The following is a 22,425-nucleotide window of genomic DNA, read 5'->3' on the forward strand; positions in this document are numbered from 1 at the left end:
CAATAAATTCCCCTGTATGCTAAAGCTAGTTTGGGTGTGTTCCGTTCCTAACAGCTAAATTAAACCTAAGAATCTCTTAATCCAAGGTTCCCAGTCGTCAGTCTCTAAAGTCTTCTTGTCCCCAGGGAGCTATGGTTCGTTATGCAAACCAGACCTCTTGGTGGCGTGTCCAGAAATCACCAAATTCCAGACGTGGGAAAGCCTCCACTTTGCCTAAGTGAATCTCACCTTTTTGGGGACAGGGAAAAGAGTAGAAACCCAAATTCAACCGAAAATTTAAAAATTACCTCCCAAAATAAAGCTTGATGGTTTTCTTAAAAGGTAACCTCTGAAGAAAAATGTAACAAAAACTCCAACTTGAGGATTATCTTGGAGGGAGGCTCCCGCCCTGGGCCTTGTTGAGTGAATGTGACTTTACTTAAAGTCCACGGGGAGGATGAGGTCTCATCAGGAGACACTTGCCAAGCTGAGCTCCAGAAAGAGGAGGAGCAGGTCACAGCTTCACTCTGACCTCTAGAAGCTGTTGGACTAACTGGGGACGCAGGAGATTTCTCTGCAGCTCCTGGTTGTGCCCTCGGTTACCACACAGCACGTCGAGAAGAAAGGTTCTTCTTTCCTGCTCGGTAAAACACAGGGGCACAACCCCTGCCTGGGAGGGTCCATGCAGCCCTCAATGGGGGGAGGAGCTGAAAGAGCTGCAGGCAATCATTCTACGTCTGAAATATAGAAGAATAAAATCCTTGGCGGCAGGAGGCTGGGTTTGTCAAGAGCACAGGTTTGAAGTGAGACAGATCTCCGAACCAGCTCTCCGACTTACTAACTAGCTCTATGTCCTTAGTTAAGCTGCCTAACCTCTCTTACCTCAGATTTCTCATGCACAAAATGAGAATGATAATATTTCATAAATTTGCCCCATTAAATTAGATAATGACTGTGAGTTCCTAGGCCAGTGGTACCAGCAAAGTGCTCAGTAAAGGGTAGGGATGGTTAAGATTGTTAGTGCTTTGTAATACAAGCATTAATGAAAAGCATGTTATCTTTATGTTAACCAGAAGGGAGAATGAATTTTTTTAAAGTTGGGAAATGGCACTGAAACATACACGGACAGTTCCCAACTTACCATGTTTCGACTTCCGAGTTTTTGACTTTATGATGGTGCAAAAGCGATACACATTCAGTGGAAACTGTACTTTGAATTTTGATCTTTTTGCAGACTAGTAATGTGTGGTAGAATCCTCTCTCGTGATGCTGGGCAGTAGTGGCTGCCATAGCTCCTGTCAGCCCTGCGGTCACGAGGGTGAACAGCCGATACACTGACAACCCTTCTGTACCCACCCAACCATTCTGTTCTCCCTTTCAGTAGAGTACTCAATCGATTACACGAGGTATTCAACACTTTATCATAAGGCATGCTTTGCGTTAGATGATTTTGCCCAACTGTAGGCTCATGTAAGTGTTCTGAGCGCGTTGAAGGGAGGCAAGGATAAGCTGGGATGTTCGGTAGGGTAGGTGAATTAAACCTGTCTTCAACTTACAATATTTTCAACTTTTACTACGAGTTTATCAGGACGTAACCCAATCTTGAGTCAAGGAAGATCTGGGTTTATTAGCTCTCCTTTGCTATTACCTTTTTAACATAAATCCCTGTGTGGTAGAGAAGTGTAAAAGAAGACTCCAGTAAATATCTAACAAGACAATAACTCTGCGGTAGATAGCCATCACTTGTGGTATCAGCCAGCAGCGGCATAAACTCCTTAAATTTGAGGCGTGCAATCTTCTCAAGACCTTAAAAGCAATTGTAAACTGTGTGACCTGTAGATGGCGAACTTGGCTAGGGTGACACTAAGCCATGGCTACCCAGAGAAGAAAGCAGTGGTTTTTGTTTTGTTGACAGGAAGACTAAATAAAATTGATACATTAATAAAGGCTGTAAACGACACCAAGCCAAAAGAATTCTTTGCGGACACACGGGGTTCCTTCTTCCAAGGGGACTGTCAACCTGTCTGTGGAAGTGAGTCCACCCTCAGTCGCGTGTGCTGTTGGGAGACAGGCTGCGTTAGCTTCTGGTAGAAGTGTTTGGTTGAGCATTCGAGCTGGCTGCTGGTCACTGATACAAGAGAAAGGAAGATCAAGTGGGGAACATGAAGGGATTTTTTGTAAGTCTCTTGAGGGGTGCAGAAATGTTATCTTCTCAGAATATCCGTAGGTAACACTATTTAATTATCTGAACCCGTGGTACGTGTCCAAAGTATCCACATCTTTTGATCTATATAAATAATTATATGCTCCTTTGCTCACTGATTGCCACTGTTGAGTGTTTGTTCTGTACACTCCCCAAGGCAATCCTTTAGAGACCAATTACTATCCTTTATTGACATCATTTCACTGGCTGACAGAGATTTCTAGACCACTGCGCTGGGCATTCAGGCCTCCTAAGGGAACTCTCTGGTACTTGGTATAATCTGTGTGCCCTACTGGAGAAACACTTTTTTGTCCTTAAAATTCTACTTTGGGCTACTAGTTTTACCCGCTCAGATCACAACTACATATAATCTGTGAGTTTGTGGGAAGATTAGTGTGACTTTCCAAAAAGGGTCCTGCAGTGGCCTGAGATGTCTTGTGGGTTCTTTCAGTTCTGAAAAGGCCCACAACTCACCCAACATGATAGATTGATGACCTTTTGCTGCGTTATAAAGCAGGGTCACTGTCCCCAAAGTGCCTCTCAGCTTGTGGGTCAGGCGAAGGGACATCTTTAGACTTCTATGGTGCCTTGGCTCTGTCATTTTTCACAAGGCTGTAGTTATTGTCTACACATTGGCCTCCCCACAACTATGTGCTTCTAGAGTCAAGAAACAGTAGCATATTTGTCTGTTTATCCTTAAACAGATTGTGTCTGGCACATAGTAGGTTCTTATGAAAATGCTGAATGAATTAAAGAGTAAATATATGTGCTTGAGAAGAACAAGCAGGCAGGAAGGAGGAAAGACCAATTTAGAAAAAAAAAAAAGGAAGATCAGCCAACCACCTATAAGGAATTGTACCTATATTAGACAGATTGATTCCTAAGGTAGAGAAGAAAAGAACAGTAGATTGTGTCCAGCCCAATCCACTTTTTTTTACCAACCAACCTCTCAAGAGGTTGACATAAACTAACGTGCTGTTCACTATTTCCAGTAGAGAACACATCTCGCCAGAGATGACAATGTTTGTGTCCAGCCGACAGCCTTGCCCGTGCCCCATTTCATGTATTTCACATCTTCATCTATTTCAAAACAAAGAGAGTCCCTAGCTCTCATGATGAAGTAACCCTAGTTTTCAGGTAGCTTCTAAAAGCTTCTAAAAGATTGCGGTTACTCTAAGATAAATAGAGAAGTTGTCAGAAAATTCAGAAATTGTAGGATCTTATCTGAGTGGATTTGGATTTATGGACACCCGCTGGTGAAAGGCAGACCCAACAGGGCAAGAATGAGGAACAATCAGATATAAGATCCCAAAAGATAGTGCAAATAAGAGGAGTCACATGTCACCCCAGTGTCACCCATAGAGTTGATAATGGGGCATATGACATGAAATAATAGAGATAGTCGAGGACCTGTGGATGGTGCACAGTGATGGGGAGTATAGGATGGTCATATCTGCACATGGTAAGCACTCGATAACTGCTGGTTGAATGGACAGGCCACTGTGTGGCTGCTAAGGGAAGCCATGAACTGCTTCACTAAAGGTAGGGCTTATCTATCTACTTATATATTTACTTAAGTACATATGAAAAGGAGTGGAAGTGACATGCACTATTAACATGTACATAAACCAGTGCAGGAAGAGTTAAAGTGAAAAGCACTGATCAGAAACCGTTTAGAAGGAAGAAAGCAACGTCCTGGAAACCTGAGGTGAGTAAATCATTATAATGGGCTTAATGGGTCGCTCTGAGCTTCCAGTCAACCAGTTCAAAAGAGACACGTGCCAGATCGTGCAGTTCTCCGTCGGTAAAGGGAAGTTTACAAATTCATCTGGAAATGCACACTTATTCTTGGGACTTAATTCTAGAAAGAATTTATTGCATGGACACTTAAGAGAAAGAAGAAGACATTTGATAGTTTTGTGAAAGCTACACACATGTTATTCATGGGCTAAACTATAGAAGTAACTGCCATCAATATGCCCTATACGAAATAACAAAGTGACAAGGAGAGGGGGAAAAAAGCAATAGGTTAATGTATGACCATATACACTGCCATGCAAGCAAAACAATATAAATATTACCCGTAATGCCATTTTTGAAACCTGTTATGAGGCTAGATTGATAACTTCCTTCCTGCACTGTCAGTAAAGAGAGGAGGGCAGTGGGAGAGGTTCCACTCCAACTTCTCCCCTATGATTCCTGGACCCATGTGATCTGTCCTTGGGTGAAACAACACCATATATTGCTTATTGATTTGGAGCATATACCATTTTCTCTGGACCAGCCTCCCTACTTCATACAATGTCCTCCAGCTGGCTCTGTAACTAAGTCTTCAATAGACTATTGCAGTGCCTACTAGACCAGCTGCTCCTGGGTTACAGTAAGACCAGTGAATCCTGTGGGAATCTTAAAGCCTCCTTGGCCAGAAGCAATGTGGTATGGATTACTGAGGGTGAATTAAGCTTTCAGTAATTCCACAGAAGGTATAGCTAATAGAAGCATCGCAGGGAAGTCAAATCTATATCCAGAACAAATATCCATTCTAGTGAGAGAAACTGCTACCAAGTCCACGATGAAAGGGGTTCAATATAATCAGTCAACAGGAGGCTGGCCATGCCCTTCCATCCCCCATACTCGGAGCTGTACGGAGGGCTCAGCATAGGTCTCTGCTGCTGGCATTTGAGGCATTCAATAGCGGTGGTAGCCAGCTCTGCCTTGGTAACGGGAAGTTCTTGTGGTTGAGCCAATGGACAACCTCCATCTCTGTCACCAGAGCTGCTTTGTTCTTGAGCTCATTGAGGAATAGTAGTCATTCTGAGGAAAGAGGACAGCCGACCTTTGCAGTGCTGGTCTTCTCACCCATCTGATCACTGAGAGTGTCCTGTGCAGTGAGTCTTTTGGTGAGCACTCACGTGGGGCACAAGTATTCTCACATCATGCACCTCTTTTGAGAAGTCCATACATGCACTTCTACACTAAACCTCCTTGCCATCCAACCTCATTCCTTTCAACTAGCTCACCTTCAAACCTTTAGGATCTATGTATAAATCTTCACTGTGAGTACTTTTCCTTCTAGGCAAAATGTGCAATTAGATGTGCTTCTCAAAGTTCTGCTTGTTGTTCCTAATTTGTCTTTCTGATGGCTAACAATGAGGAGAACTCTAATGCTGCATCAACTTATTTATGGCTAGTGCCAGTATATTATGCATAATCATTAGTAAATCAGTCTTAAATCTTTTCTTCCCTGCCCATAGGGAAATCCCCTTTATGTGTGCGTCTAGGGAGAGGTGACATTACAGCAAAATTAGGTGCCATGAGAGTTGGATCCATTTGCTCATGAAACTTTCTTGTGCCGTTAGAACTTGCTCGAGTGTGATCTTGTGTATGCCACTTCAACTTGATGATGGAGAGCTGCTCTGCACATCCGAATTTAAAAATAGGTCAATCAAATAGCACCTAATTGGGAAGGACAGCTCAGGTCTCATCATCAGTTCATTTTCCATGGCCAGATATTCAGTCTCTACCAGGACCCAACAGTAAAAACCAGGAGATGTTTCTCAAGGAAAATAGTTATTTGTCAAAGAGATATGGGTTTACTCTCAATTCTAGAGGTTGTACTATTATTCTCTTATTTGGGAGTTCCATAGGCTCGATGGTCTGCCACTGACAATTTGTGTACATTAGATTTCCTGAGTCACAAGATCTAAGCGGCAAGAGTGGCTTATTCTTTAAAGCAAACTCGGTGAAGAATATTCTTTTGCTTTGGGCCTTTCTTAAATATAAAAGCCTTATGGTTTATTCAAGAAGTAGGAAGGAGCAACACCAATGGGATATCATTTTTCCTCTGTAATACTAAAATCCCACCAAATGTGTGTCCTCTTTCTTCACGGAACTGGACACAAGGTGAAGCAAGTCATCTCCCTCTTTGGAGAGGGTACCTCAGTGTCTGCCAGATCTCTAGACTCGCTGAAACATCAGTGAATGAGAAGATCTCTGAACTTTCATGGATTTTTTTCTTATCCTCAGTCACATATGTGTCTTACTGAGGCATCTGATGTATTTGCTATTTTCTGACCAAATTATGACAACCAATCCCACCTACCGGAACCAGCACGAGTCCAGAATCTCTGGTAAATGTACTCATGTTAGTAATTTTGACCCAAAGGAGCCATGTTCGTTTCTTCCTCCCTGGTCTAGCATTTCAGAAGTCATTTTCACACATATTCCCCCGGTTTCTGCTCATATAAATTGGAAAAAAATCATGTTTTGGGGGGGGTGTTTTTGCTGTGTAAGCCTGCTCCTCTGGGGATAGCTTGGTCAGACTCTGCTTTTGGCACTTGGCTGCCTCAGCCCTGCCATTTCAAGTGGAAGACACTGAAGGTCCATAATTCTTATTTTTCTTTTCCTTTTTTTTCCTCTCTTTCCTTCCCTCTTTCTTTATTCTTTTGAAAAACAACATATATCAGCTTTATTTTTATTTACCTTATTTTATTTTTTAACTTATACAATAAAATTGACCTTTAGTTTGGTCTTTATTTTACAATCTTAACACTGGGTAGATCTGCATAACCTACACACAGTGGGGATGGATAAGAAAGTATCTGGACGATGGAGAGCAGGTTCGCTGACAGAGTGGGTAAAGTGAGACTCAGAACGGTGTCGTTTAGAAACTGGAGAACTGGTTGTTAAACATTTACCACCTCTAAATTTATCCTGTTAGTATGTTTTTAACTAGATTCATTCGAGGGACAGTAGTGCCCCTTAACTGCAGTTTCACTTTCTGTGGTTTCAGTTATCTGCGGTCAACTGTGGTCCAAAAATATTAAATGAAAAATTCCGGATAAAACAACCCAATAAATTGTGCCCCGTTCTGAGTAGCACAATGAAATCTTGCGTCTTCCCTCCTGTCCAGCCTGGGAGGTAACTCATCCTTTTGTCCAAAGGATCCAAGCTGTATCTGCTGCCCGCCAGTTAGGCACTTAGTAGCCGTCTAGGTTATTAGATTGACTGTCGCTGTATCACAGTGCTTGTGTTCAAGGAACCCCTACTTTACTTAATAACGGCCCCAAAGCACAAGAGTAGTGATACTGCCCATTCATACTGAAGCCCAAGAGGAGCTGTAAAGTGCTTCCTTCAAGTGAAAAGGTAAAAATCCTTTACTGAATAAGGAAAATGAAAATCACATGGTGAGGTTGCTAAGGTCTGCAGTAACTTTTATTATGGTATACTGTTATTATTTTATTTTATTTTATTATTAGTTATTATTGTTAATCTCTTACTGTGCCTAATTTATAAATAACTTTATCATAGGTAAGTATATAGGAAAAACACAGTACATACAGGGTTCGGTACTAGCAGAGGTTTCAGGCATTCACTATAGGGGGTCTTGGAATGTAACCCCTGCAGATAAGGGGGTAGAATTGTATGGATGATTTGGGAACAAACGACGTCTTTAAAATAGTTAGTCTTTGAATCCACGAATATTATTTGGTTGTTTGTTCTTCAATTCACATCAGTAAAGTTTTCTTTCCTCTTATAGCTCGAATCCAGTTATTAAATTTATATATAGCAGTTTACATTTTGGAGATATGGGTGGGCAACATCTCTGTCTACTGTAGTTATCTTTTTTCCATCGTCTTGGTCAGGTATTAACAATAGTGTTATGTCAGCCTCATAAAATAAACTGGGAATGTCTTTTATATATTTCTATCCTCTTTAATAATCTTAATATCCCGGAAATCACACATTTCTAAAAGATTTGGTGGAAATTATGATATCATCTGATCCTGGCAACTTTCTTGGAAATAAAAGAAATTTTTTTTCACTTAGTCTTAATTAGATCTTAGATTTTTCTTCGGTTTCAAGAGTATATCAAACTTGTCCTAGGAAATAAACACTTTTATGCAAGTGTTCACATTTTTTAGGTGGATTTGTATATAATAGTCTCATGTTTCTAAAATCTTAACTGTTAACGGTGTTTATACTACTTTTCCCATTATGAAAGGTTTCTTTCTTCTTTTTTCCCATTAGATTTTCCTAAAAACCAAGTTATTGGCCTTTTCAAATAACTACCATTTTGGTTCATGTACTATTTTATAAATCATTATTTTAAAATTTTCATGTTTCGGGGCAGGCCCCATGGTTGAACGGTTAAGTTCGCGCGCTCTGTTGTGGTGGCCTGAGGTGTCGGATCCTGGGCAGGGACATGGCACCACTCATTAGGCCATGTTGAGGCGGTGTCCCACGTACCACAACTAGAAAGACCCACAACTAAAAATATACAACTATCTACTTGGGGGATTTGGGGAGAAAAAGCAGAGAAAAAAAAAGATTGGCAATGTTGTTAGCTCAGGTGCCAATCTTTAGGAAAAAAAAAAAATTATGTTTATTCACTCCTTCTGCTTCCCTAAGACTTAGTTTGTTGTTCCTTTTCTTTAATATGAAAACACAGTTTATACAATTCATTTCTATTATAAAAAATTGTCAAGCTGTGGATTTTGTTCTGAGTAGAGTTTTGGCTTCATCCCCTAAGTTCGAAGACAGATCGGAAAAGGACAGTGAGACGACTTGTGAGAGCTACGGAAATTTTCAAGTGGGCTAATTACACATTTAAATTTTTTGTTATTAATTTAGAGCTTTTCTGCATTGTGGTCAAATAATGTTTTCCTTTTGGGCATTTGTGAAGTTTCTTTTGGGCCTACTATATTATTAATTTTTATAAATGTTCGGTAGTAATACACCTTCATGCACTTATTATGAATAAGAGTTGAAGGTCTGCAATTTTAAAATTATTTTGATTAATAAGCTATTTTATGTCATTTTTTATTCTTAAGTATATTCATCCCTAGTGTTTTTTTCTAGGAAGACAGTTTTTGAGTAAAATATCATAGACAATTGTAACCATAGCCCACTCTCGACTTCTTTTCCTACCTTTAGTTAGAAATACGGGAAGAAGGTGACAGTAAGGAGACGATCAGGAAGAGGCACAGAGAGAGCAGGAAAATCGCACAGAGGTGCTTTTATAACTCTTAAAGCGGCACAGACACTGAAGGAGGGACACCGCCAGGAAAGGTATTTGCTAATGTCTGGAGGACTGCAATAAAGTCTTTCAGAGTGTGTTTTACCCTGGAAATGACTGTAGTACAAAAACAAGCAGAGAATTATACTAACTATAAATGAGACTTCTGTCCGAATTTAGGTATGGCCAGCATCAAAGGGAGGGACCGCATGAAAACTTATAGCAAAGTTTTCTTTTAGTTTCTGAAAGTGCCGAAGTGGCCCATGGCAAGAGAAATAATGGGTCACCTGCCTCACGGCTTAGTCACCCCAGAAGAGCAGGCAAAATAATGCCTGCCACATAGTAGGTACGTAACAAATCCAGGCCTATTTGGCTCCAAACTCTGAGTTCTTTCCCTTGTGCCACAAAGCTTTTCTAGCTTAGGCTTATGAAGAAAATGGCTAAACTAAAAAAGGAATGCTATCATGGGCTGTATTTCAACTTGCACACACTTCCAAAAATATTTGAAATTGGCTATAATGAGACACATAGATGTGTCCAGTACTACACCAAGGGTAAAGAATGCGGACCAAGTACTGAAGGACGTGGGTTAGATGGTTTGTACAGGGTTATCTAGGTGAAGGACACCCAGGGAACTGATGACAAAATGTGGCTCTGAGTTTCCCGGAAGTAAAGGCAAAAAGGGACAATAAAGTGAGGTTTAGATCCTCATAATCTAATAAAAAGAAATACACCCATTTGGCATGAAAATCGAAGTGTCTCCTGCTTTAATCACAGGAGAATTTACTCTGTAGTCTAAGTAAAATAACATTAAGCAGTATGATGGACATCTGCAATAGCAACGTTTACCAAATAATGATTTTCAAAATTACAATGTATAAGCCGATTCTTTTTACAAATTAATTACCATAAAATAAGAAAAACAAGTAAGACCAGTTTTGTTTATAGCATAGCACTTTCCTTTAAAAAAATAATCTAAGCATTATTAAGGGGATATCATCAGTAGGATGATGGACTTGTTTTCCTTTGTTTTTAACTGAAAAATATGACCTTTTCTGCAATGCTGTATAATTTTTAGTTCGTTACACTTTACTGAAATTCAATACTGGATTTTCTATTCTGCGGTTTAGTTGGATACTGTCAGCTGAGTCACCTTCGTCTGTAGTAAAGCAAGCTGCCTATGAATTACTGCATCTAAATGTTTAACATCCCATAAAAATACGAATACAAGCAAAAAGACCTGTGACCTCGCTGAGTCTCTTTCCCCGATTATCCAGGATCAGATTCCCCAGAAGATGTAGTTAGCACTTGATCCTTATCAACGGACCAAAAATACTTGGATAGAGTTCATTTTAATCTTAGTTGAAAAGACTGTGGATAGACACTTAGGAAAAAGTGAAATCAGCATAATTTCTCCTCTTCAAGCGCAGTCCACTTTCAGAGCAGTAGCACGGATTTCAGCCTCCTCATGATTCTCCTTGATGAAAACAGGAAGATTTCACAGCACAGAAAGCAGCGGTTTACAAGGCTACGAGGCTGGGTACAGACGGACGCACAAGAGAAGTCTGTTCATCATCTTCAAAGTGATGCAGCCATGACACGGCTGCTGCTGTGGCCACATGTAAGACAGCCCGTAGTTCTTTACAGAGGATTAGCCCAGCGTTGGGAGCATTCAGCGCTGGATTTCACGTAGAGTAGGATATGCTAATGAAATGTAAATGTCTACGGCAAACATTGCGTAATATCGCAAACCCTCGAAACTAAGCTTTGTCTGTTGCACAGTGGGAAACCCAACTTTATCATATCAGAAGAAAAAGTATAAAAGAAACGACCTTATACTTTTCTTCCTTAAGTATCTGCTTCTATAAAAAGAGAATTTAAATATATATACATGCATATTTATATTTAAACTAATTACAAAGTCAGTAGAAAAACCAAAGTTCAGTCATTCAAAAATATCTTAACTACATCTATGCCCAGGGGTGGATGTGAAATAATTCATCTTTGTGGAAAAGGATATACATATAACATGGGTTTTTTAAACACTATTTTAGGATTACAAAAGGCTTGCAGGGTTTCCCCCATTTCACCTTAAAATTTTTATTTGCAGTTTTTACGTTTTGTCTGTCTAATGTCCTTCTGCTCAATATTGGAAAATGCTGTATCTTTATCATAATTTTCCATATAGTGCTTTTATACTCCATAGGAAGCCAATATGAGATTTGATCACTTTCTTAAAACTGCATGTGTACTCAATTAATATTAAAGTTATTTTCACAGATCTAGAATTTGAGAACATATTTGGCCTTGGGAAGGTGAATTCATTATAAAGCTGTGATTTGCAACCCATGTAACTGTGTGTAGCATCTTGGAATCTATACACATGGTTCGGAAAGACTGAAATCTCTCCAAAGATTTCATCTCAATTGCTGGGGAATAAAGATCCCAGCAAACACAGTGAACCCAGTGCCTGTGGCTGGGTTTCCAACGCGTGATCTTTCATTAGTTACCAGCATTTCACGACACTCAACCAAGTAGCTTAGGTTCTCTCAGTGTTTGTTGGTCAATGGTGTGTGCGCGTGTTTCATACCTCAGTTTTGAAGGGTTTGTCTCTGTAGACACCGAGGAATGGTCATACATATTCATGAAAGAGGGCTCTTTCCAGGCCCTGCTACCACTGACAAAGCCTTAGCTTGTTTCACACAGCAAGCTGACTGGGCTTGTGTGTGGGGGCTGCATGGCCAGATTAGTGCAAACAGCAAGCCCACTCCTGCTTGTTAGGCCTTGCCTTCCTGACAATTTCCCCAATTGTCGCTTGTGACAAGGCTGTCATTAGGTGATGGCTTCTTTTGGCTATTTTCAGATAAAGATAATTTCCTTAACTTCCATTTTATTTGACAACAAGCAGTTCGGGAGAGAAAGGAAGTGCTTCAGTAGTTTATGGATTAGGGTTTTGTCACTTCAAAGGCATCTTTGATCTAAAAATATGTGCTGTACCAAATTCATTATGTCTTTCCTTAAAGAGCTTTTAAATTTATTGATCTTCTCTTCAATTCTTCTCCTTTTACGTCCGATAATGCTGTGTGAGACGGTAGTGTTGGGAAAGCCTAAGGAGAGAGGAGAAAATGCAGCCAACTGGTCACTTCTGTGGCCACGACAAGAACGGAACAACAGGTGCTTTTGTTTCATGTCAATTCTCTTCTGAGTCCCTCTGTAGACAAAGGCCCCTCTGCTGTTCATTGCTCCACAGAAGGATGATACGACCCACAGGAGAAGACAAAATTATATTTGGTATTGCAGCCTAAACAAGATAAAACCTTCACAATTTCTATGAAAATTGTGCCGGTAATTGTTTTCATCCTCACCATAGAGTCCACGGGTTTCAAAAGCCAGCAAACGAGGACTGTGGAGAAAGAGCAAGGGACTTCTTTGTGGACCAACAATTTGGCTTCCCCTAGAAGCAATCTTACATTGTGCTGAGGCTCAGCTGGCTAAAGTTCTTATAACGGGATAGTTAGAAAGTCATATGGAGCAGAAAACAATAGGATAAGAATTCCTACGTGAAAATTTGCTTTAGAAACATGTCAGGAGGAATGTTTCCCACTGGGCACTAGGTTCTCTGGTTGGGAAGGCCCACCTGCACTTTTGGTCCTCCTTTGGCTGTTGTTCTGGTTCTAAACAATTGTCACGTGGACTTATTGTGTTTTAAACAACATCTAGGACCAAGGGGTAGTTCACGTCCAAACTGCAATGATTAACCACTGTCTTCTGAAACGTCACACATAGTGACCACACGTTTGGACAGAACAAGCTACTCACTTCCATTTCTGCAGCCAGGAAAAGGAGGTGAGAACAAATGGCTTAATTTCTTTTATTTACTTATGCATTTTTTATTTGTATTATTTTGTTAGCCTCTTAGCAGACCATTTTTATACCTTAGAGATATCCAGATGCTTTTGCTAATTAGTGAGTTCATTTTACCAAGTCATAATTTCAAGATCTTATCCACGAAAGGAAATACGTAATTTTATTTTATTTATTTATTTTTTAAGATTTTTTTTTCCTTTTTCTCCCCAAAGCCCCTCGGTACATAGCAGTATATTCTTCGTTGTGGGTCCTTCTAGTTGTGGCATGTGGGACGCTACCTCAGCGTGGTTTGGTGAGCAGTGCCATGTCCGCGCCCAGGATTTGAACCAACGAAACACGGGGCCGCCTGCAGTGGAGCGCGCGAACTTAACCACTCGGCCACGGGGCCAGCCCCATGGAAATACGTAATTTTAAAGTGTGACCTTAGGTTTCTAAAATCAATAAACATTGTTTCTTTTGAAAAGTCAGTTTTCTGAATTTCCAAAAACTGATAGCACATAATCCCTATCATTTTGAAAGACTAGTTTAGGGGTTCAGGACTCTACCCATGGGCCCTCAGTACTCCTCTCCATAATGTCAGGATAAAAACAGCCCTCAAAGCAATGTCAGAAGCATTTCCCATGTGTTAGGTTATTTCATCCTTATTAAGAGGTAGATACTTTTATTAGCTCAATTTCACAGATTAGGAAAGTGAGGCACAAAGAAATTCAGTAACCTGCCTGTTGTCTCACATCCAGTAAGTAGTGGACCCAGACTTGGGTACTTTGGATGGAAGCCTCTGGTCTTCATGCTAGAGCCTAGAAGACATAGGGCCTGGAATGCCTAAATAGCCCTCTCCTCATTGCTCCTGGTACTGAACAAGGAAATGTTAGTTCTTGTCTCCCCTCCCATCCTTCAGCTCCCCAGTCCTGGCCACTTGTTCCACACAATCCAAGAAAATGGGATGAAACAGGGCAGGAAGTGGGACAGAAGTGCAAGGGGGACCGTGTCCTCTGCCTGGGTTTATCCAGTTTTCCTTCTGCCTGCTCGTTAAACACAGGAGGATTGATGTGGTAATATCCGATAAATTCAGATGGTAGGGTTCTTGGTTCACTGTGCTGTCTTTTCAAGGAATCCTCCATCCCTTGATTAAAGATCTCCGATGTAATTTCTCTGGACTTTGTTTTAACCGGGAAACCTTGATTTTGACTTTGTCATGAAATCAGTAAATACCACATTGGAGGAAGAAAGACGTGGATTTTGAGGAAGAATGTTTTGGGGAAAGATCTCTGTATTGTCCTAGAGTTCACCTGCTTTGTGGCACGTGAACGCAGCACATAAACTAGCAGGCAGCAGCCCCATCAGCCTGCCTTGGAAGAGACGAAAGTAAACCCCGGTCTCAAAGAGACGGCACTGAAACATGATATCAGCTGCCAGAGAGGGCCATCTCCTCCGGTCAAATGAGAAAAATCATATTATCCTCACTGGGGTATACAAATAGCTTGTAAGCCACATTCTCCATTTGAATGATAACAATAAAGTGCTAACCTCGCGGCTGCAGGCCAGCCTGATCCCATCTTCAAACACAAACACTTCTGCCTGGGTTTGGCTGGGGGCTGTGCAGCGGCCTCCCAACCCCCACCTCTCCTCCTCCCTGTTAATTGGCTGAGACCACCAGAATTTGGAGGACACAGATGTCACTGATAGTTTTCCTAGGGAGCACATTCATGCCCATCTGTTGCAGCCTAGAAGGCTGTTCATATATCCACAAGGCCTTCATTTAATTCTTGTCAGAAAGTAATGTAAATCCAGTTTACCTCAGAGGTCGCAGCCGAGATTTATGCCAATGAGCCCCCTGCAATTTACACACACTGTAGTTGTATAGGATGAAAAGAAAGCCTTTCATGTTGGTGCATATTAACAAGAAAGCCTGCCTTCCGAGAGGGGCTTTTTGATGGAGGCTTCTCCTGATTTTAATACAGCCGATGCCAGTTGGTATACCCCACTTTAGAAAAAGGAAAAAAAAAATCTAATCTTTAAACTAAAGTTTCTTCTTTTATAAGAGGTAAAAGAGAAAGAGAGAAATCCCAGCAAGTGGCTCTGCCATGTCTTTAATTATCCGTTATGAGGCAAAACTCCCCCTAACTTGGGGAAGACAAGAGTGTGACAGCAGAGCGTGTTGTGGCCTGAATTACTGCTAGTTGAAGTCTAGAGAGAATTCAGCTGTAAGCAATTGTCTTTCCACCATGGAAACAGCAGGAGTGACCAGTTGAATTAGTCTCTGACTTTTCAGCTGTCTCTTGCTAGTATATTTAGAGGAAATTATGGAATTTGATTAACCTTCTTTGGACCAGGCTGGGTGGAAATGGATGCATTAGTAAATTGGAGGAGTACGTATGTGATATATACATATATGTTTATAGAATTATTGTATTGGAAGTCTAAGAGTACCTAAAAGGACTTCCATTAATCCCATCTTTCTATGTATTGATACATTGAAATATTCAGGACTGTGTCAGTAGGCTGGAAGGCCAACGGTTTCAAAAATTTCACCCATGGGGTCAAGGTCTTCTGAAAAATCTAAATATGCCCTTATCAAGTATGTGACCTTCTGCAAATTGCTTAATCTCCGTTACCCTCAACCTTCTCATCTCTAAAGTGGGAATAATAAAGCCTATGTTGTAAGGTTTTGTGTCTGGGCTAACTAGCACAGTACCTGAAGTATAGACATATTTGACCAATGATGCTTTCCCTCTCCAACCCCTCCTTTCGGTGGTGTCTGTGACAGCAAACTGTGGACTAAAAACATTAAACTTAGTTCAAAAACTCTAAGCATTCAAATCATCAGACTACTTTTTCATATTTACAAAATTTTTAGAGAGATGAAGTTGGAGATTTTCTTCCCACAGTTTGGCATTTGTGTTTTAAGCTCTTTCACTTTTTAGTTCTGTAGAAAGTAGAACAATACAAGTGTGCTACATAGTTTTGGTAAAAGCAGGCACAGCTCCTCTACTCATTCACAGTCATTGCCCGATTTCCCAAGGCAGTGCTAAGAGGGGGCGTGCTTCTCGTGTGGTATAGACAGTGCTCGTTTACCCGTGCTAATGGCTTTGAAGTATTTGGTATGATTATTTTTGCACCACATTTAACCTTTTGTTTACATTTTGCTTAAGATATTATTGAAATTCGGTTGTGATTTTGAAGCACATACTAACAGGGAAATGCAGCACAGTGGCCGAGAAGTATGACATGATGGGGATGTAGGTGGAACGGGACTCTGACAAAAAATACAATGTGTTGTTGCTAACTCATTAAGCAGACGCTCCAAACGCCCGCAGTCGCAGTCTGGCCTTAATTACGGAATGGGATGAAGCAGCAGCTTCCCTTCACAGAGTAGTGGTCGCATGAGGGAACCGAAGCCCAATTTTGTTGGCTGTCTAAACCGGGGACTAGGCAGGTTTAAAATAATTGCTGAATGGTTGTTTCCTGTTTTTTGGAGTTCATTAAGACCATTCCTTTTTGCTTACAGACCTCAAAACAAAATCTTTAAAAATTTTTTATTACGAAAAATTTCAGAAGTGTACAAAAGTAGAGGGGGCAGTATAAGAAATCTAATGTACTTTTTTTTTTTTTGAGGAAGATTAGCCATGAGCTAACATCTGCTGCCAATCCTCCTCTTTTTGCTGAGGAAGACTGGCCCTGAGCTAACATCTGTGCCCATCTTCCTCTACGTTACATGTGGCACGCCTACCACAGCATGGTTTGTCAAGCGGGGCCATGTCCACACCTGGGATCTGAACGGGTGAACCCCAGGCTGCCGGAGCAAAATGTGCAAAATTAACCGCTGCGCCACCAGGCCGGCCCCTGATGGAACTTTATGCAGCCTCAGTATTTAATGATCTATCACGAATCTTGCCTGATTTATACTCTTACTTTCTCCCCATCTCCATGCCCCAAATATCAACTTCATATAATTCCATGTGTAAATCTTTCAGTGTTTCCCTAAAAAGATATGAACTCCTTTTTAACATAAGCACAGAACTATTATCTCACTGGAAAAAGTAACACTAATTCCTTAATATCATTTATTGTGACTTAATTTTAGCAGTTGGAAAACGGGGACTCTTTTTCTTTTTTTAAAGGAAGTTGATTGTTTGGCTCTCACCTTACAAATTAGTAATTTTGCTTCCGCAACACAGCAATTTTGTGAATAGTCTTTTGTGATGACTTTCAAGGTGGATTTACGTGGTTGGTATGTTTTGTGGTATGTAGTGGTATCTTCCTAGAATGAGATTTTGCCATTTTATTGAAAAATATAAATTGCATCATTATTCCACTCTTACCCCACCTTCAATGATGCATTTGGATAAGTGTTTTCTAAACTTATCAGCGTCAAATGGAATTATACATGGAAGGCCACTATATAAACCGGATGGAAATGACATTGCCCTGGGGTCATGCTGCTGACCACTCATTTGGCCCATTCTGTCCCCATGTGGGGTCTTGCAGGTTTTGATATGTGAAATGCTTTTTAAATAAATGTATATTATTTTCCCATTTTGATTTTAGAGCAAGACAAACTTGCTGTGTGAAGCAGTGTAAAGAATAAGAAAGGATTGCATACATAGCTGAAATTTTAAAAAATTACAGTACAGAACTTAATTTTTAAGCTTACTATCATTAAAAAGAATGTTTCACTTAAAGTAATTAATGTGTATTGTAATGGGAAAAATCACTGTGCTCATAAATAATGACCCTGCTTCTCAGTGGACTATTCTGGGGCCTCCTGGGAGGAGCCGAACGTGGTCCCTGTCAGTATTAATCTATAATGCAATCGCCACTGAGACCTCATCAGTTCTTTCCTCCCCCTTCATTGGTCCTTCTGGAATTATATCACAGCATGAATCAGGTCAAAATCAGGATACTTTCTCCCCAGGAAAAACACAGCAATTATTATTTCAGTGCTTTAAAATTTGAGATTCAAGCCCAACAGTTGTTTCTTTAAACAGACCGGAATTTACATTTCTGTCATAGAATCAACAATCTACCAAAGAAATACATCCTGGTTTTCAGTGTGATTATTGGTTTCTTATCCCAAAGGACCCAGGACACAGAGTGGTAAAACCACAGTGGAATGGACATCTAGAAGCTTGGGTCTAACTCTTGCAGATAATCCCTGTCAGTTGCTGTTTGAACTGGACAAATCACCGAACTTCTCACTTTCTTCAAACAGGATCCATGCTCCTTGCTACCTTCCTCATCCTCACTGTGATCTTATAAAAGCAAGATAATCACCCCAATTCTTCTATGTTCTTTTGCCAAGACCCAATATGCATGCCTTTCCTTCTGTAACAGTGGGAAGGATCCAGTGAATTCTCCAACTTGTCTAACTTTAAGTAAACTCATCCTGTGGGTCGGACTGTGGCTTTGGAATTTTTCTTGGGTTGGGTTACATATTTACTTTACTTCCCAATGAGGTTGTCTCTGAGGGTTGGAACTGTTTATTCTATTTCTTGGTAACCTTTAAAAGTGTCAAGAACAGTATATAATGGATACTCAGTAAATGCTTAACTACCTTTCAGGAGTTTCAAATACAGTACATATTATTTTATATTTTAAACCTCTAAGTTAGTTATGAAGGCCAAGCATTAAGGAAATGGTGGGAAACAAATAATTATTTTTTGCCAGTCACGAGTTTTGTAAAAGCTAATGTATTTCACTGCCTCTTTTGATTTACTCGTTTAAAAAAAAAACTTCTGTATCACTGTTAGTTCTATACTGGCAAATATTCCTTCATTAGCTAAAAGCAAAGAATAGAGTTAACACTGAGTCTCAGATCTCCATCCTCCTTATTAGAGAAAGGAGCAAATGAGAGCCCTTCCGCTCCAGGAGCTACCAAAGAAAGTGAGTGAAGTGGCTGAAAAACCATAAAGTTATCCCCCAAATCAGGTGATTGACCCGCTCAGCACATTTGCTCCGTGACTGAGCAGCATTTGACTCAATAACGGAACTCTTACACAAAGTGTAGAATCCTGAAATTCTGAAACTGTCCTCATTTTCCAAGTCAGCCCGATGCAATGACGGCCCGGAAGCTGCCTGCCGGTTACCGCGAGAGCAGAAGTAGGCCTGGCTTCTGAGCAAGTCTTTTTGGCTAGGATGAACCATGTTAAGGACTCTGCATTTGCATATACTGCTTAGGAGCCGCATCAAGAGGTAAGTAAACAAAAACTTAAATGTGCCATCTTTTCTTTATAGACGTTTTTTCCCCCTTAAGATCCCACAGGAGTAGTAAAACCCTGCCGTGCCCGCCTCGTCCTGCAGAGCCCCTTGCCGCTGGGCCCTCTGTAGTGGTCACTGCGTTGCAGTGCTTTGGCGTGAGGGTGTCTGCCCCACTGAATGATACGTTTGCCTTTGGGCACTCGAAGAGTGCGGCTATCCGAGCGATTCTCCGTCACAGTCGCCTGCCACTTGGGGAAACGCAAGTCCACAGTCCTTGTTCCCAGGCCAGCAGGAGGCTCCCTGCCAAGACCCATGGTTGCCAGTGACACCCACACACTGTGTGAATCACATGGCCACATGGTGGACTTGCATTATGTCAGCCCGGGAGTGTGGTCGGCCAATCCCGGTCTAGAGGCCGCCCCCAGGGGCCCCGGATATTTTAAGTATGAAACAAGTAAAGAACTTTGTGTGTCTCAGAGTGAAGAAGACGAGGGGCTGGAGGTGTCTCTGATCTGTAATCCAGTGGACGCTCCATTCCTTCCCCACTGCGAGCTCGCTTTTCTGACACCTCAGACAGAGGGGCGGCTGTGTGCTGGAGGCAAACAGCTGATGGAACCAAGGGGCCTGGGGTTAAGGTTTTTTAAAAAGCAAATAAAACTCACATCTTTCTTCCTGCAAATGTCTAACAGGTCATAATATTTCAGTTCTCTAACAGAGTTTCTATTTGTCAACTGAATGTGTATCTGGAGAATTATTCAGGGGATAATCCCATTATGACCTGGCTTTATACGGGAAAAATAGCAAGGACCTGAAGACTTTGCATAGCCAAGCGATTTTCTTCCTAAAAACCATAAACACTGATGAAGCCAACAGGGAAACCGAGTCCAAATAAGGTAAAGTAAGGAGAAATTGGATGACCCTTTAAAAAACGAAATTTTATTTCTTGAAAGTTTTATTGATATCAGTAACTGACAGCTATAAAGCACTTACCACGTGCTAGGCAATGTTCTCTGTGTTTTACATATTTTAATTCAATTGATCCTCGTAACACGCTGTGAGATTGGTGCTATGATTGTCCCTTTTTTACGGATGAGGGAACTGAGACATGTTTGCCAAAGGCTGCTCAGCCAGCAAATAGCAGAACTGAAATTTAAACCCAAGAACCCTGACTGCAAAGTGCATGGATTTCATTTGGCTGCCTATGGATGACTTAGACAGCAAAGCTGCGATTCTTCATATCAATATCTCCATTTTCCTCCCCCAGCAATTTCAGAACCCCCTCGTCCCTTTTCTCCAAAATAGACTGCTCCTTTGTGGGCTGTCTCTAACTTCAAAATCTACATGGTTCTTTGCAAAATAACTTTCTTGGCTGTGGGAATTATAAATACAGATTGGGAAATATTTTGTTTCAAAATTAACCTTCATCCTCACATTTGCTGGCATTGTCAAAAGCATATAATGCTTCACAGCCCCGGCAATTTTACATCATAGTATGCTGCACGCCTTTTCCATATACATACCGCACATCGTCTGGACTGGCGCCTACTTCGTCCCTGGAGACAGCAGCTTTGCCATCCTGACTGCAGGTGTAAACAGAGCATTTCGGTTGCCTCCTCTGATGCAGCACAAACTACTCCATTTCTTCATTTAAAGACAGTTCTCTTTTTAAGAAGAACTATGTCTCTTTCAGCAAAGTGATGCTTACTGTGCTTTGCTCCAGAACTTTGATATCTATTTAATGGGAAGCCAACTGTGTTTTGAGGACAAGTCAGAACCCCTGAATTCTTATTGTGATCTCTGCTTGGGTCTTTCAGCAAGTTACTCAACCTCCTTCTGCCTCTTCACCCCTCTTCATGGCTCAAATTCTTTACCTAGAGTTTGGGTGAATAATAGCTGCTTCCCAGAGGATACTCCTCAGATTAAAGGCCCTTCAAAGTTTATAAAATAATTTTTCCTGCTCTATGAATGCTTTCCAGTATGATGGCGGCTCTGGATTTAGGGACATATGGAGTCAGTATATGTGAGTACTCTTCTCTCATTTGGGATGCAGAAATGCAAAGAAAACTCTCCTGGGAGGACCATTTGGAAGTCATAAGTACAGGGGCCTTGAGCAGGACCAGATGGCAAGCTTGACTCACCTTGACCTGAGATGTGGCTCTTCTAGCCATGGGGGCCCGACTCATAGTTCGTCAGATGTCACCATGGCTGATGGAGTGGGTAACCGTAGCCGGAGAGAATGAGCAGCCGTCCCCTCACTGATGGCCCTTTCTTTTTCCTCTTCTTTCTTCCTGAGGCGGGCAGGTAACCCATTTGTGACCCGGAACACTCTCATTGCACTTTCTTGCGCAGTCAAGTTTGATAAACAGGTTCAGCTGCTGGGGACTGGAGAGGGTGGGGCCCAAGGGGGAGAGAGACTGAGGGAAGGGACAGCTTTGGCCTCTGATCTCTCATTTTAACAAGGTGTGGCCCTCAGCCTGGAAATCTTGATGTGAAAGAGCCATAGCAAAGAACTTCATTTTCACTTATAGAATTCCCTAAAATCTGTTTTTCTTTTTTCAAAATCGTAGCACACTCCTTCATTTTCTTTATAATTGGAATGAAAAGATAAATTGAATTTCTTGGCAATCTAGTGTTTGTTAAACCAATACTTCAAACTGCCTGTCTCATCAATTATTTCAGTAGCCTCTGCTTATTCATGGATTCCCAACACAAGGTGAGGCTCTCCTCCTTGAAATCTCTGCTCCCCTCAGTCCCCAACTAGATTTCTTTTCCTGGCTTCCACCTTCAACTATTCCAGATCCTACCCCTTGAGAAATCGCTGTGCAAGTGCCCCTCCTTGCTCTGAAGTGCTCTGTCTTTTACTGTCTCTCAATGGAATCACTGCTTCCAATCTTAAGGGCAGGAACTGATATTTATTACCTATTTTGCAATACTCCTAGATATTGATGCAATACTCCTAGACTTGGCTTTCCATTTTATCCTTTTTAATTTTTTCATTAAATGTCGGATAGATAAAAATTATAAAATAGATGTAATACACACAGAACATGATGAATACCCACAGATCAACCAATTTAAGTAAAAGGATGTACCACTTACTTTGAAGTCTGGTGTGCACACACCTCCCTCCCGTCTTCTTCAGTCTCCCTTCAGTAAGTCC

General features: G+C 41.1%; 1 protein-coding gene across 11 annotated transcripts in view; it reads left to right on the plus strand.

Moving 5' to 3' along the window:
* The window catches only part of ALPK1 (alpha kinase 1), a 106,451-nt gene that overhangs the window by 14,191 nt on the left and 69,835 nt on the right, over positions 1 to 22,425 (plus strand). For 4 of the 11 annotated variants that reach the window (XR_011501848.1, XM_014840049.3, XM_070504595.1 and 1 more), the window contains one exon: positions 19,115 to 19,259. The exons of 2 other annotated variants lie outside the window; for them this stretch is intronic. The gene's annotated coding sequence lies outside the window, so the exon portion shown is untranslated. Of the gene's footprint in view, positions 1 to 19,110; positions 19,260 to 19,969; positions 20,159 to 22,425 lie in introns of all 11 variants that reach the window. 5 more of the 11 variants (XM_070504591.1, XM_070504596.1, XM_070504588.1 and 2 more) reach the window with 3 other exon arrangements.

The sequence above is a fragment of the Equus asinus genome, chromosome 3 (genome assembly GCF_041296235.1).
Source record: "Equus asinus isolate D_3611 breed Donkey chromosome 3, EquAss-T2T_v2, whole genome shotgun sequence".
In the NCBI taxonomy this organism is placed as follows: Eukaryota; Metazoa; Chordata; class Mammalia; order Perissodactyla; family Equidae; genus Equus; species Equus asinus.